This window comes from Talpa europaea (assembly GCF_964194135.1).
Source record: "Talpa europaea genome assembly, chromosome: 5".
Lineage (NCBI taxonomy): Eukaryota > Metazoa > Chordata > Mammalia > Eulipotyphla > Talpidae > Talpa > Talpa europaea.
The window spans coordinates 687,883-704,712 of record NC_140071.1 but is presented as its reverse complement, the minus strand read 5'-3'; positions in this window follow the sequence as shown (position 1 = coordinate 704,712).

Genomic DNA, 16,830 nt, shown 5'->3' with positions numbered 1-16,830 from the left:
CTGGCCCTTGGTTGTGGACACCTGACCCCAGGCCGGGAAAACAGACATTTCGCTCACTGTCCATTTCACGGGCTGGGATAAACGCCCAACTTCAATCTTTTGTTTCTGTAAACAAAAGCACTTTGGTTCCCTAGCGAACCCCTAAAAATTGTGGGGAACATTTGCAGCTGTGTGGAGCTGCCAGGGAGCAGGCAGTGGGTCGCTCTACCCTGCACCCCCGGGAGTCCCCCGCCGGCCCTCTTACGGCCCTCTTGGGAGCCCGCCAGCCCTCTCCAGAGCCTCTGCCCCGCAGGCGCGGCCGAAACCTGACTCCTGGGGCGGCGGCGTTGCTGGGCGAGTGGCCGTGGGTGCAGCACTGGTGCTGAGGCCACCACACCTCCCCGCCTGGGCCCGCGCCCGGCTCTGGACCAGGGTCTCCAGGGGAAGGATCAGAAACCACATCTGTGCTCCGGAGAGCGAAGGGCCGGGCGCCCGGCTCGGGTCACGGGCGGATCACGCGTCCCCGTGTCGCTCCTGCATCGGGAAGCCGCGCCTGTCTGGTCTGCACGCGGAGGCCGTGTGGGCGCCAGGCCCCCCGCAGCATCGACTTTGGGCTGGAGGTCGCGCTGGCAGCCCGCCATGGCCCAGCGCCCCGCTGTGGTGGGGCCACGTCCGCGCAGCAGGCAGGCTCACCGCCCGCCAGCCCTCGCCGCTCCAGCCGCCCCGGCCTCGTGCGGCCCCGCAGCGCGCGCCGCCCCCCGCCTGCCAGGAGAGCGGAGCCCAGCGCCCCTCAAGCACACCCACCCGGGGGAGCCGGCCTGGCCCACTCACGCGCCTGTCAGCTGGCTGACAGCCAGGGGCCTCCCCACCTTTCCCTGGCCGTCAGCCCAGCTGACAGGTGCAGGCAGGCAGGGACGCCCCCACCCCATTCATGCCCATCAGCACATCTGATGGACACGGGCGGGCGGGGGTCCCGGGGGCCTCTCGGCGGACAGGCCAGGCGCATCCCTGCCCTGGCGGGGGTGGGGCGGCCCTCGCGGAGGGGCTGACGGCGTCTGACAGGGAACCGCCCTCCCACGCTGACCCCGTCGCGCCGGCCCGTGGGGACCCCGCCTGGGTTATCCCGGATGGGGTCCAGAGCGTGCACAGGCCGACGGGCGCCGAGGACAGAGGGACGGAGCGGGGGCCAGGGGCCACCTGCCAGGCAGCGGGACTCAGCTGGGCAAGCCCCACGGGCCTGACCGGGAGCCCCTCCCTGGACGTGGCCAGGGGCGGGTTCCTGGGCGAGAGACCCCGACAGCCGTCTCAGAGGCACCACGGGGAGAAGTGGGGCATTGCCCCAGCTCACGGGGGCTCACTGAGCACCTGCTATGCACCTGGCCCTCACCCTGGCCCCACGCCCTGCGGCCCTGGCGGCCCCCACGGGACCCAACAGACAGCCGGACACCCCAGAGGTGCCCTCCAGCGAGCGCCGTCCCCCAGCACGGGCACTGCCAGCACAGGCACTGGGGGACGGAGTGGAGCCGTCCTCGGGGGTGACGCGCTCGGGAAGTGTCACCGTCTGCTTCATCTGTAAGACCAGGGCAGCGCCTGCCAGTCTGGGCCACCCAGCGAGTGAAACTTACAAACGTGCCAAGTGTCAAAGCCCCAACCACCAAGGCCCGGGGGCTTCCCAGGCTCCTCTCCTGACTGTCCCCCAGGTCTGGCTTCGCTGTTCTTACTTTGCCTGAATCTCTGTGAAGCCGAGAGCGAGGCTCAGCCGGGCGGCCAGCGCTGCCCTCCGCCTGGGCCTGGACAGGGTGCTGCGGTCACGCCGACACTCGGGGCAGAACAGCCGTGGCCGGGTTCGCCTCCCCACCAGGTCAGAGCCTCTGCCTCAGCGTCTGCTGGATCGGGATCCCCTGCTTGGGGGTCTCTCTGGATTTGGGGTGACCCTGCGTCCCCTTCCCTGCTTCTCCACTGGGGGCGGGATCCTGCGTGGGGCTCAACCAGGGTTCCAGAGGCCCCTGGACAGGAGCCGCCTGCGCCGGAGCGTGTCCCCAGGCCGTGGTCAGCCAAGCCACCGTCCACAGCGTCAGACGCTGGGAAGGCCCCACAGGTCATGCCCACGGGAGGGCTCTCCGGCCCGGAGCACACGTCCACCATGGCCAGCGCTTCTCAGAAGGAGTGGGCAGGGCAGCCGGCGAGGACAGGCGGGCAGTGTGGGCTGGGCAGGTGGCCAGGACTGCAGCGGGGAGGTGGTGCTGGGGGCGCAGCAGCGGAGACCCTGGGTTGCACTGAGCCCGGGGAGGGGCCGAGGGGCCCAGGGAGAGTGGGGGGGGGGCAATGCCTCGGGTGGCTGAGCCAGGTCTCCTCTCTGGACACCGACTTGGAGAAGGGGGGCAGGAGGGAAGCGGAGAGGAATTTGGGGTCCTGGCGTGGCCACCAGCTGCCCCGCCTGGCTCACCGCCCTTTGACCGCCCGCCGAGCTCCCGCTCGAAGGGTTTGAAACGCCCAGGAGCTGAGCTGCCCGGCCGGTCCAGCCACACCGTCTGCCCCTCGCAGCTCATGGGGCAGACACCAACCCGAGGCGCCTCATCCAGCCCCGCTTTGAGGAGCGAGCACGAGGACTGCAGACGAGGCGGCCCAGGAGGGGGGTGTCTGCGCACTTGGAGCCTAGAGCAAGGGGCCCCCCACCACCCGTGGTCCCGGCGCTGGGACAGGCGAGATGCGGGCGCAGAGGCCGGGCGTCCTGGACCAAACTCCGCGGTGCAGAGGAGAGACCCCCAAGGGCGTGGCCGGCCAGTCTCTGCGAGGGGGGTTTCCTGGGTCTCCCCTCGGGGGCCAGCCATGCCCAGAACACTTGCTTTGAACTCCGTGTAGCCACGTGAGCCCGTCTGGGGAGGCCGCTCAGGAAGCGGGGGCACTTCTGAATTAATCTCTCATCGATCTGCACAAACGCAATGGAAAGGCCTCTGGTTTGCGCACAGCATGCGCCACGCAGGGGAGGCGGCCCAGGCCAGGCTGTGCCACGTCACCAGCACTGACTGAGAAGAGCTGTCGGGCCGCAGCGGCCAGCGTGTCCCCTCCCGGCGGCGCCCCATCCCAGGGAGCTGACCTCTCGGGAACGTCCTCGGCGGCGTGGCCGAGGGGATGGGACGGGGAGCATGTGGACAAGGCCGGGCAGGCCGGCAGCACAGAAGCGCTCAGTGCTCAGGGACGCTTCCAGAAAAAGGAGGTGGGAGGGAGCATAGCCCCAGGGCCCCCCAGAGCTGAGCGCTGGTCCTCTGCGGCTTCCGGCTCCGGGGTGGACAAAGGAGCCCCTGAGAGAAAAGCCCTTCGGGAAGGGACGGGGCCCCGGCCCACCGTTGACTGGGCCCCGAGTTCCGACGACATTCTCCCGAGTCCTTGAGGAAGCAGCACCCTCACCCTCAAGACGCCGCGAGTGGTCGATAATCCATTATTACAGTAAGCCGCGCGCGCGCAGTAATTATCTAATAACCCTTATAAAAGACCGTGGCTTCCTAATCTGTTTATAATTATCATCCCAATGATCCCACACATTAATGCCCGACCTTCAGCGCCTCTGACCTGATCTTAATTAACTCTAATATCAGATCATCGCTACATAAGAAACTAGCCGTGACCGAACCGATGGACCCCAGGTACAGTTAATTTCTGGAGCAATTATCTTTTCATGTAGGGAGATTTAAATGATTATCTGCACAATTTCACACAGTTCTATGTAATTCTGCAACATTATAAATTCTGCTTTAAATCATATTTCAAAGGCAGGCTCCCAGCCTGGCGTGGCTGTTTCCCGGCCGCGCAGCCCCGCACTCCAGCCCGGGCTCGGCGAGGCTGCCGCTGCGCTCAGGCGCGGGCAACAGCAGAGCGACGCGGAGACGGAGCACCCGCAGCTGGGCAGACGCAGGGGCGACGCCCGCGCCCGGCCGGAGTGTTCAGAAGCGGCGGGGTGACCGGTGCGCAGATGCCGGTGGGCGCAGCGCCGGCCCGCGGGGCCCGTGCGTGGGGCCGTGGCGGGGCCGGACGCTGCAGTCAGACTTGGCTTCATGACCGCAGAACCCACCAACGCCCGCTCCCCGCTCCCGAGCAGACCCACTGGCCCCCAGGTCGTGTTCCCGCCCGCCCAGGGCAGACTGACCCCTGACCACGGTCATGCCAGCCCTGGGTGGTGCTACGGACACAGGCACAAGCGGGGGTGGGCGGCGAGGTGAGCTTGGCCGGGCCTCTGGTGTCCGCGGGGGCGTGTCCCCGGTGCCTCTGCCTCAGGACAGGTGCGGAGTCCCGCCCAGCGCCGCGGCTCGGCCTTGCCCGTGGCCTTCCACGCCCACATTCTGTAAGCCCGATGCTTCCTCGGATACCAGAGCCCCTGTGTCCAGCCTGGTCGGGCCGCAGCCCGGGGGATGCTGCAGGGACACAGCAAGGACAGCGCCAGCCGCCGTCACGCCGTGCGGGTCACCGTCTCGGCAGCGGGACGGTCCCGCCTGGCTGGGTTCTCCCGCAGAACGGAAGGCAGGTGACCAGCACTCTGTGCAGCCAAGAGCTGAGCAAATGCAGGCCAAGGTCAGCTTCCTTACAAGGGACAGATGACCAGGGCGGCCCAAGCTGACAAACGTTTAAATGGCTCCATCCTCCGGGTCTGTGTATCCAAAAGCACAGGCGGCTGGACGCGGAATGTACCCCAGGTGCTGACGCCACCTTCATCCGAGCAGGCGGGATGGGGGAGGGCCGTGGGCACCGCTGGTCCAGCACAGCCGGCCACTCGACACCCTGGGGCCCTTGGACGGCCAGGCAGACGGCACCCGGAGCCGGCGCCTGACACCGCTGGGCCTGGAGCACGACCCCCAGGATCTCCCACTCTGCCCTGAGTGCCTGTCATCCGGCTGTGCCCTGAAACCCAAAGCCTCTGGCTTGGAGCAGCTGCAAAGGGGGATACATGGTCTGGGGTGCCCCCCCAACAGGCACCCACCCTCAGTCCGGGGCACACCGTGGGGGCGTCGGTGTCTGTGCCCCCTGTCCTGGCTGGAGGAAGGAAGCGACTTTGCGCCCGACACCCCCAAGGCCTCTGCCGTCCCCTTGGGTCTGAGGCCCGGGACTCGTCCCCTTAGAACGGACGCCACGGAAGCTTCTCTAACAGGTGAGTCGGTCATGTTCTCCAGGGGAGACCCAGCCCACGCCAGGGGCCCACCCCCTGGGGACACCCGGGAGAGCTGGGGGGCGCTGCCTGGGCCTCCCCTCTGCGCCACAGGCCCGGCCCCCACAGAGCGCCCCACTGTGTTGCTGATGTGCGGGCATGAAAGAAATCGCCCGAACATCAACCCTGCGTGCTGAGCTGTTTCAGGAGCTCGCGCTCCCCGGGCGTGTCCCCGAAGCAAAGAGCAGCCCGCGTGTCTTTCATTTGCTTTAAACCACTGTGGCTCTCCGGCGGGCATGGCCTGGGCGTGGGGCGTGGGCGTTCGTGCGTTTTTGGTGACAAGAGGGAAGCACTGACTTTCCCCTGTGGAGAATTTAAGACTCGCTCTCCAGACAGGCGAGCGCCTCCTCATCGCACTGTACACACGCTTTCCTTTACGACGAACGAGAATAGACGTGGCATGTTGTTAAAAATATCTGCTAAGCTCTCGAGGCGCGAGGACGGCTGTTCTGACGAGCCTGTCAGCGCCGGCCCAAGGGCGGGGAGCTGGGACGCCGGCCCGGCTGGAGCTCCCGGCGCCGCCTCACGCCTCGTTGGCTCTGACGTGCGGCTCTGAGCGCGCCCAGCCCACGCCTGGGGACAGAGGCTGCTCCGCCCGTGTCTGGCCGCGACGCCGGCCTGGGCCCTGAGCGCGCGGCGTCCTGCGGCATCTTCTGGAGAAACCACGTGGGGTTCGTGTCGCTTCTTTTTATTTCGGCAAAGCCACCTGCGTCGGGGGCTTTCCTCATGGAACGTTGTCGTCACTGATTCACTGTCCTCCCCAGCCGCCGTCCACTCTGCTTTTCTAATTCTTCTTTAGCCAGCTCTGATGTCTGGGTTTCCAGGGACCCGTCGGGTCACCTCCGTTCTCGAGCATCGCGGCCAAGCTGAGGCGTGACATAACGCGCGCCCTCCCGCCTCCGGCCGTCCCCAGAGACGGCCCCTTCTCTTCCTGGCTGGGGGGACTTGGACGGTCTCTTTCCTTGCGCTCACCCTACCTGACAATGCACGAAGTCCCTGGGTCTTCCGGAGGAGCCACCTTCTCGCACCGCGGGGCTGGCGCCGGGGACGCTGCCTGACGGGCCAGCACTTTCCTGCTCTTCCACGGAGCCTCGAGAAGCGCTCCTGCCCCCGGCTCACCGGCCGCTGCGGCCACGGCCTCTGTGTCACCAGGGGTGTCCGTGTCGCCCGCCGGGGAGCAGTCAGCCTTCACAGCCAGGCTTCCGCTGACGAGTGTGGCTCTCATGCCGTGGTGAACTCAAAAATCGCGAGTCGAGCCACCCCGGTGGAGCCGTGTGCGGACTCGCCACCGTGACCACGTGTGCAAGGCCACGTGCTGCGGCTCAGGCAGCCGCCACCCCAGCAGCGCCGGCGCGGACGCGTCTCTGTCCAGCGGGAGGACCGGCCCACGCCTGCCCGTGCTCTGCGAGGGACGCGCTCGCCCCCAGCTCCCGGCCTGTTTATCTGAAAAGTCTTTATCTGTCTTCAGTGTTGAAGGATGACTTTACTGGACAATTAATTTTTTTCTGACAGTTTTTCTTGCCCTTTCTCTCAGCACTTTGAATACGTAATTCCACTGCTGTCTGGCCTGCTTTGCCTCTGATGAGAAATCAGCCATTAATCACGCGACGGCTCCGTGGGCTGAGCCGCTTCCCCGCCTTGTTCCCAGACTGCTCTGTGTGCCCGTTTCTGTCATCGCCACGACTGGGAGAGGAACCCCTGGGGCTTCAGTCCAGCGTCTGTCGACCCCCGATTTTCCAAACAGGTCGCCGGAATCAGCCTCTCACCCTGGCCCTCTCTGTGCTCATCACCGAAGCCTCCATCGCGCCAGGGATGGTGGTCGGGTGCCGAGCCCACTTCTCAGCAAAGCAGGGGAGAGCGAGTTCGCAGCCCACAGCTTGCAGCCTGGCAGGCCAAAGAGCGCTTCTCAGACTTGCTTCCCAGGCTGGGCTCCGGGCGACACCGAGCAGACACCGAGCAGACACCGAGCATCCCACCCTGCACGGTCCCCGGCCTCCGGCATCTGGTCCTCCCTCCTCCACGGGCCTCCCGCTGGCGTGCTGGGGCGGCTTTCATTGCACACTGCTCCGGAGTCTTGTCTCTGTGACACCGCCCTGGCATTCTGCATAAATCTTCACCACCCCTGCCGCCCCCAATGTCCCTCGCTCCTGCCCTCTCTTACCTGCATTTATCCCTCTCTGCAGCGCCACGTATAATTTATTATCCATCACATTCTCCTTTGGTGAGTCTTCCTCTTCCAGAAAGCAAGAGCAAAATAATGACTAGCATCTACTTTGTTCACTGGAGTGTCTCCACTACCTAGACTGGAGCCTGTCAAACAACAGGCACTTCATAGCTGTTTGTCAGCACAGCAATGTCAAGGGGTCCTGAGGGCCAGAAAAGCAGGGGACACTGCCCAAGAGCGTGGGCATGGAGAGTAGCAGGCATCACCCTAGTGGACAGTGGACCTCCTAGAAGCAGGAATCAGGCTAAGAAAAGAATATGAACCAAAGTTATAGTCAGGTGGAGGGTAAATGGACGTGAGGGCAGTTGCCACATGTTGATAAAAGTCACTTCAGGAAAATGGTGAAACAAAAATAAACTCATATGAACTCAATAACATAGAATTAAAACACATAAAGCAAAAACTGACTGGATTTCAAAGAAACTCCACAATCAGAGTAGGTTTTAACACAAATCTTATGGCTGATAAAATACGCAGATTTTAATAGGAAAAGCAGAATTTTGAATGGCATAATTAATAAGCTTAATCCAAATATTACCTCCAAGAATAACATTATAAGTTATTTTCAAGCACACATGAAATGTCAGGCAGACATTTAAGGTATAAAATTAAGGTGCTATGACCACATAGTGACCTGTCATGCAATTCTTGACAAATTTAAAGAGTTGTTTTACGTAAGATACATTTTTCTGACTACCGTGAAGTTAAAAATCAGTAGAGAATCTATAAATACACATAGAAAGCATTTATCTAGAAAGTCCATAGATTTACAAGTTAAGTAAAATACTTCTAAATAATTCTTAGGTCAGAGAGAAATTGCTATGGAATTTAGAAAATTGTGAAAGCCAAATAATATTCACAATAGCCATTTACATAGAGCTTACCACATGTAAGCGTTTCGTAAGAGTTGTATGTCTATTAAATTTTTGGTTTTAAAGATAATCATTTGAAGTAGGTATTGCTAATAATGCCATTTTACTGAAATAAGGTGGTTAAAAATTACCTGAATCAGAAATATACATATTATATAGAAGAGAGAAGTATATATAAATATTGCATGAGATGAATTGAAAACCGTTTAAGACGTTAAAAAATACATGATTCGTCACATAAGCGTAAAGGAACTGAAATTATGAATGTGGTCCCCAGGCCCAGGGGAGTGTCGCCCAAACCCCATCCCCCAAGGCCCTGCCAAGTGCCCTCGCCCGGGTCCCGCCCACAGGGGAGGAGCCGAAGGTTCGGTCCTCTCAGCCTCAGGAGCACAAGAGAGAAAAAGCTCATCTGGAGTCTCCCCCAGACGTGCATGTGGGGCACGGCAGAGCCCGAGGCCGCCAGTGCCCTGAGCCCCAAGGCAGGGGAGCCCCCGAGTGCAGAGGGGCACAGGAGGGGTCCCCAGCAGCGCGGGCCCACAGAAGTCACCCGGGCGTGTGAGGAAAGGCCTCCCGGTGCTCTCCGGGGGCAGCCGGGAACTCAGCCGTGCTCCTCGGGTGGAGGAGCCTCGTTCACGCTCTCCCGGGTGGAGCAGGACCCGGTCTGCCCCGGCGCTAGGGGCTGGTGCCTGGTCAGGCCTGTGCCCAGAGCAAGCCTGGCCCTGGCAGGTCAGGAGGCAGCCCTGGACAGCCCGCCTAGCAGCCCCAGGACACAGGCTGCCGGGCCTTCCCAGGGCAGAAATCGCCGGTCCCCCTCCCCGCAGTCAGCCTGTGCCCGCACGGAGCCGGGGCGGCGGGGCTCGCTCTGCAGGCACCGGCGGAGCTGGGGAGGGCGAGGGGGGAGCCACCCAGCTGTGGGGACCACAGCTATCCTCGTGCAACGATTAAAAAGAACCTTTAATTAATAATCGATATTCTATAACTACCTTGTAAATAAGTGGAACATTTTTGTTATTCTTCTTCCTAAAGATCCAACTAATCCAACAGTTGAGTCGCATAAAACATGGCGGCCCGGGGGCCCGGGGAGCCTCACCCTGAGCGGCCGCAGCTCAGACGTGCTCGGGCTGCTGAGCCCCTGTCAGCCTCACTGGGGCAGAGCCCGGGCCGCCCGCGTGCCGCGCCCACCTCACCCCAAGCCCGGGGCCCCGTGGGGAGGCCCGTCTGCCTCGGCCACCGGCTGCCCACAGCATGGGCGCCGCCCGCAGGACCAGCCCCCCAGGGGAGTGGGGCCGACATTTCTCCAGGAAGACACGCAAATGGCCAAGGAGCACGTGGACAGGTGTTTGATGCCACAACTACGAGGGAAACGAAAACCAACCACTGCAGACGCCACTGCACACCATGGGGCACGCCAGGAAAGGTGGGATGCGGACACCCCACCGGACACCCGACCGGACACCCCACCCGGCCCCGCCCGGCCCTGCCCAGCCCATGTGAACCAGCACCTTCCGGGGCAGAGGGGCCGGGGCGGCTCCTGCGGGGGTGGACGGCGGCCTGGAGCGCCCCTCAGGCCCACCCCGCGGGACTAAGGAGGCTGGCCGGGAGTGAGCTCATTCTGTGCTGAGTTTCGTAAGAATCTGAGTTAGGAGGTGAGGGGGTGCGAGGGGACGCTGCTGCTGCAGATGTGAAGGTCTGAGGTGACCAAGACTAAGGCTGGACTTTACAGGCCCGGCCAGGACACCAGTGACTACTGTCTGCCCCTCTCACGCGAGCTCGCGGCAGCCCCAGGGTGGAGCCAGCACCACCGAGCTGCTCCGGCCGATGGCTGTGTCCAGCGACAGGTGGCCCGGCCTGCATGGGGAGCCAGGGCAGGCGGGGGTGACCAGAGAGAGCGAGGGGGTGTGGGCCCCCTGGAATCTGCATGCAGGTCTCAGGTCCACCCTGCACACAGCTTCTGGAAGCTTCTGGGAATGGCCGGTGCTGGGAACCAGCCAGGCTGACCAGCGACGGGTGGAGAGCGGTCTCCTGACCGAACCCTCAAGAGCGGCTCTGGCTGGCACTGCAGAGGCTGGGGAAGCGTCCCTGGTGCAAGCGCAGGGGTCCCAGGGAGCGCAGGGGGCGAGCTCCATGCCCGCAGAGGCGCTTGGTCACCCGCGGTGACCACAGGGGAGGACAGGACCCCAGCGAGCACGGGTGGACAGCCCAGAGGTGGCCTCGGGCCCACGCCAGGACGACCTCTCCTGGCCAGGCCGCGGTGGACGTCGGCACGCAGGAGGCGGCTCGCTGCCGCTGCTGCCGGTGCTGCGGGTCTGCCCGGGGGACCCCGTGCCGGCCGGCGCGGGCGGGGCGTGCCCTCTGGCCACGGGCTGCAGCGGGACGGAGGCGTTCGCGGGAAGGTAGCACTGTCTTTAGGAGACATGGCACGCTAATCGAAAACACAAGTAAACTGAAAATTAAATTTAAAAGCCTATAATTTAGTGTCCTCCTGGCCGCGAGAAGCTCTGGCAGGGTCGGCGCAGCCGCGCCGCGGGCCTCCCCCCAAGCCGAGCTGCGGATTAATCTCTCGGAACCAAGCTTTGTCTTCTCCAGCTCAGTGAACAACGTCATTTCAGCTGATGAGTTCAAACAGGGGTCAGAACAATCCTCATTTCTGACAATCCCACGAAAAGGGAATTAATTTTATGAGTTAGCGCCGCCACCCTCACCACCGGGCTGCACACAGCGGGGCGGCCCTTCTGGACGCAAACCGGGGCCTGCCCCGTGGCGAGGGGCGGGCATGGGGCATCGGCCGCCCTCCAGCGCCCAGAGCGGAGCCGCGGGAGCTCCTGGGCCCACCCGCAAGCGCCGAGTCGGGGACGGACGTCGAAGCCCCGTCCTGTGGGCCCCGCGGCACCTGAGCAGCGGAAGCGCCGGGAAAGGCCAGGGCCCGTCCAGGGCTGGACGTGCTGGCAGGCGGAGGGGGTGGGCCGGCCTGCCAGACAAACGCACCGACAGTGGCCCAGGGCCCTGCACGCCCGGCCCCCTGTGGAGTGCGAGGGACTGGAGGACGGGGCCCTCGGAGGACCTGCCGAACCAGCCTGCGGACCCGGGGCGCCTGCTCCCTCCTGGGCGGGTCCTCACGGGAGAGCCGGGGGTGCACCCGCACGGGCCAGTCGGCTCAAGGGCCTGGGGCCAAGCCAGCAGGTGCTGGGGCGCAGCTCGGCCGGGGCACGGGCAGGTTGGTCACCACCCGAGCAGGACGCCGAGCCCCAGGGAGGCCTTGCAAGCGCCCCGGGAGCCCCGCTGCGCAGCCCCACCCAGCTGAAACCTGCTCCCCCGGGACTCTGATCTGCAGCCTCCCCACCCCCGGCCTCCACACAAACAAAACGCGCCTCCTTCCTGCAGGGACGGGGGCAGGAGGACCCAGGACCACCGCGGCCTGGAATACGTCCACTGCCCACCCCGAGACACGGGCGGGGAGGCTTCTGGAAGTTCACCCGTGTGCAGCGGGGGGTGTCGGATGAGGGGCTCTGGGGACAGGCCAGCCCCCGGGGAGCAGAGACCGGCCGGCCGGGGTGAGGCAGACCCCTAGAGGTGGGACGGGAGTGGAGGATGGACCGGCCACCCCCAGCATTGACAGGCGCCCACTGCGGGACCCTGCCGGCCGGCAACATGAGGACAGGGTGGCCACAGCGTGGGCAGTCCAGAAAGCCCAGCCCTCCGAGGTCACCCCTTCCTGCAGCTTTGGGGTTCGAGGTTTTCTTTCTTTGTAAAGCTGTGGACAGCGCTTCCAGCGGGCCTGGCCGCGTGACCAGACGCCAGGCACAGAGGCCGCGTGGCCGCCCATAAGCTGTTCACGTGCTTCTCCCTGGCGAGGGCCGGGGCAGGCGCAGGGAGGGGCCGGCGGTTCAGGCAGAAGCACTGAGATGACCAGGGCAGCGACGGCCCTTCCTCCCAGACCCATCCCCAGCAGTCAGCAGAGAAGATCTGCGGCCGGACAGTCGACAGTCAGGAGCAAAGTGCACTCCGGCGGTGGCCTGGCCCTCGCGGAGGCCCCTGAGCGTCCCCAGGCCTGCGGCGGGCGTGGCTGTGTCCAGCAGCTCCACTCCGTCATCGCTCTTCGGACAGACCCTCCGCTTTCTGCAGGAACCCCAGCTCGTGCCGACACATCCTCGAGCTCCCACCTCCCGACACGGCCCTGGAAGACGGCCCCCAGCTCCGAGGGGCCAGGAACCATCGCCCGCTGGGTCAGACAACGACGTCGAGGCCGCTCCGGCCAGTGGCTCCCACAAAAGTCCGTCACGGAGGACTTTGATATCGTTGTGAAGTGAAAAAGGAAACCTGTAAACTCGATGCTCGGCAGGCAGAGAGACAGGCCGTGCTGGGCCCTGAACGCAGGGCGGGGAGAGCAGGACCCCAGGCATCAGCATCCGGCGGCTTCCGAGAGAGCAGACCCCGCCCTGGCCGCCCGTCTGCCGGGCTGGTGTGTGGCGCTGCCGGAGGCCGCGGCCCTGGAGGCGCTGGTGGGACGTGGCGTCCTGGACCCTCACCGCGGCCTGACTCGCCTACGCGCCCTCGTGCGGGGTCTGGTCTCCCTGGGGTCCGTGACAGGCGATGCCGTCTTGGTCGACGTGGACGGTGTCCACGGAGGCGGTGGCCAGTGCCAGGCGCCCCGGCTACGGCTCCTGCTGTGTCTGGGTCTCGAGCCCCCTGGGGCCTGTGGGGGCTGCGTGTTTGGGGTTGTGACATGGCCCCACCAGCGCCAACGCCCGCCGTCCTGCCGCCCCCACCTCAGGCGGGTGGGAGACACTCGCTGGTCGGGGACGTCTCGGGCCGTGCTGCTGAGCTCCAGGGGCTGTGCCCACGCGGTGCTGGCTCCAGACACTGCCTCCACCCTGGCCCCGCTCGCCGGATGGCCGCTCCCAGGAGCCAGCCCAGGACCCGCCGGCGCGTCCCCCATCGCCTGTGCGGACGCCAAGCAGGTGCGCAGAGAGCCGGCGTGGCCAGTGCCCACCACACACGCCGAGACGGGGGCCGCGGTGCAAGGATGCACGGCCGCTGGCCACACACCGCCGTGGTGCAGGTGGCGTCCGGCCGGACGAGCGACTGTCCCCGTGACAGCATCGCTCACACGCGCCACACCGGGGCCGAGCTGCGGTCGCCTCGCTGAACATCCCGCCCGGCTCGTGCGTGTTCAGAGGGAAGCCTGGGGCTCTGGCCCCATCCCTCTCGCCCACCCCCGCCTGCCCACACCCCTGCCGCCAAGACACTCCCGGGCACCCCTTCCCGGGCCCCTGCCCGTTCCTTGTCGGGTCTCAGTATCTCCCACTGCGGCCGGTCAGGGCGGCTCGTCCTGGCCCGTATCTGACCCGATAGCTGCGGGAACCACGCCTTGCTGCTGGCGTGGATGTGCCCGGCCCGTCCATCCTCCCCCGACCCCCGCACCCAGGAGGGGACCATGGGGACCCCGGCTGCCTCAGGGCCAGGCCGGCAGACCGTGGAGACGGTGCTGGTCCCAGTCAGGCCTCGTCCAGGCCCCAAACCCCCGCCCCATGTCCTGGGTCAGGTGTGGACCCCTCCTGGACTCACCTGCCCCGTCCCGGAGCCCCTCGCCTCCCGGGCAGGTGACTGGCCACGTGGACACAGCGTGGCGGGGGTGGCACTTGGGCGACAGGTGACTGTGTGCACCTTGGAGCACCCCACAGGTCAGGGCCGCCGCCTGAGGGGTCACCAGTGCCCCCGGGCTCAAGCACAGCACACCAGGTCCCAAGGGCAGCGCAGGGCGAGTCTCGCTGTACAGGAGCCCGAGCTGCCCTCGCCGGGTGTGGAACACATGGAAACACCTCAGGGGCTGAGGGCGCCGGCTCTTCCGCCCTTTGTGAGAGTCACATGTCCGCCAGGCGCGGTCAGCTGCCCACCCGCCGGGCTGTCGCTCCAGCCTGCCCCAGCCCAGGCCCCGCGGCTCCGGATTCTTGCCTTTCTGCACGCGTGTGGTGCTGATCGTCCTGGACGCAGGTGTCCGGAGGGCAGCCCAGCTCTGCTGTCTTGGGCAGCCCAAGGAGGCCGTGAGGCCTTTCTGCACGGCCCGCAGGACATCACAAGATGGACACGGCGACGCAGGGAGACAGACACTGGGGAGACGGGGGCGCGGCGTGGCCCAGCGCGGAGGGCGGCGTCCCCGGCACCTGGCTCGCTCGGCCCTGGAGAAGGCGCGTCCGCGGCCCGGGGCTCTGAGGGGCGACCCGAGGGCTCGAGCACCGCATGAAAGAGCAGCCCCCCCACGAGCCCCTGGGCCCACGGGCTCCCCTGTCCTCGGAGGCCCCCGTCCCAGGTGGGGGCTGCCGTGCGGGGACAGAGGAAGAGGCCGCGGGAAGCGGGGCTCCAGCCGGGGGACCCTGCCGGGCATTCGTCTCAACCCCCGGCTCTGCCTGACGTCGCCACTCCGAAACAGTAATTCATGATTTCCTTAATATCTTATTGATTTCCCGCTCCAAAGGCCAGAGGTTAAGAAACTCCATAAAAACGTCCGGGCAATTTATTGCTGTCCCTTTAAGCCACAGCGGCGCCCGCGGGCTGCTCACCATTGTCTTTCGCTTAAGGTTGCGGCTCAGAATGACAAATTCGCCTTTTCTATGAACTTCACATGAACTTGTTTTCAAATTTAATACAGAGAGAAATACCCGGCGCTGTCCCTGCTGGTGTCGCTCCGGCGCTGGAGCCTCGGGGGGACGCGCCGTCCGGGCGGGGATGGACAGTCCAGCCCAGGGCGCCCCCGTGGCGCCCGCCCTGCGGCAGCTGAAGGAGCGGACGGCCCCGTCCCCCCGAGCTCGCTGCGGGCGCCGTGGCGGGGCCGGGGTGTCGTCAGGACGCGGACCGGGAAGGCCGGAGGCCGCGGTCACCGCCCAGGCGTGCCCTCCCGCCCCGAGCCCCCGCCCGCCGGCCGACGTGGCCCCCGCGCGGGGCTGGAGCTCACGCCCGCGTGGAGGGAAGCGGTTGGAAAATTGGGAGCAGAAAGTCGCGAGCCGGGGGTTAAAAATGGAAACCGTTTTGTAATTTCAGGGAAAACATTCGTTGGCGTAAATGTTAGAATGAACAGGTGAAAACGGAATGTCTTTTTAATTACATTATGTAGCTTGAATGGGCACAGGCAAGAGAGTTTTAATTACCCTGACGGGGAAGGTAAATAATCGCCAGCTTCCGCTGCAACAGCCGAGGCCGGTCTGCCCAGGGCGGGGGGTAGTGGGGGGTTGGTCAGGTGGGCACAGCTGGCCATGGCCCGAGGCGCGGCCTTTCTTTCTGACCTTCAGCTCAGGACATAACTGGGCAAATCCCAGGGACGCTGGGAGGCAAGACGTGGGCGCGCTGGAGCAGCGTCTCCAGAGCGCGCCTCTGGCCGGGACCTTCCTCGCCCCTGTTCCAAGTCCACACTGGACACGGTGCCCACCGGTCTCAGCTCAGGCCCATGGCTGGAGGAGAGGGACGGACACGCCTGCGGGTGGGCAGGCGCCGGAAGGGCCGGGCGCGGGCCACAGTCTCTCGGGCCAGGGCTGCGGACCGGGCTTGGCCCCAGATGGCAGCCACAGGCTCCCCTGATGCCACGGGGCCCCGGGGTCGGGAGTAAGGGCCAGTGGAGCCAACGAGCTTCCCGCTGGTGGATCCCAGCCTGCGCTCCGGGGCGGGGACTAACCGCGGGGCCCGCGTGGGCAGCCAGGCAGGGCAGCGGCTCTGGGTGGAGCTGGACACGGCTGCGCCGCCTGAGCGGGGCCCACGGGCCCGGCTCCTGGCCTGGCCTGTCTGGGACGCAGCCTGGTGTGGAGGCCCCTGCCCGCGAGGCCGCCTTCTCCCAGTCAACACCTGCCCTGGCCCCCTGAGCAAGCTGGCCCGGGGCTCAGGGTCAGCACCAGCCTCCCAGGAGAGCTCGGCGTCCACCCAGCCCTGGGCTGCGGAATGGAGACTCGCCAGTTCTGGAGGCGAGGGCCCTGTGTGCCCGAAAGTGACCGGCCGGCCGCGGGGTGCCCCGGCCCTGAGGGAGGTGAGGGGAGCGGGAGCAGGGCCGGGACAGAGCCGCTGCCCCGGGCGTGACCCACGCGACGACGGGTGGGGCCCCTGCTGGGGTGGGGCCCTCGGTGCAGGGCGCTGTGGCTCCTGGGGCCTCCCCTGCGCCGCCCGGCGTCCCGACAAGAGGTGCGTTGAGCGCTGAGCCCAGACTGTGGCTGTGCCCTGCCCAGAAGCAGGGTCTCTGCAGCCGTTGCCCCAGAACCCGAGGGCCAGCCGCCCCAGGGACCAGGGACCAGGGACCAGGTCTCCGGGCCAGGCTCCAGGGGAGCCCCCCCAGGTGCTCGGCTCCTATATCTGCATATTTATTTCACCTCTTAAATGAAATCCAGTTTGAAGCTATTAATATTAATGCGCCGAGATAATTCTGATGATGAATTAATAAAACACTCGCCTCTCGGTGTGCTGTTTGCTCTTACGTTTAATGATGCTCTTAACTGAGAAGAGGAAGAGCAGAGCTGACTCCACCTGGAGCCTGGAAATTAGAAGCCACTTCATTGTTTTGAGCTGGCTGCCTAATGACAATC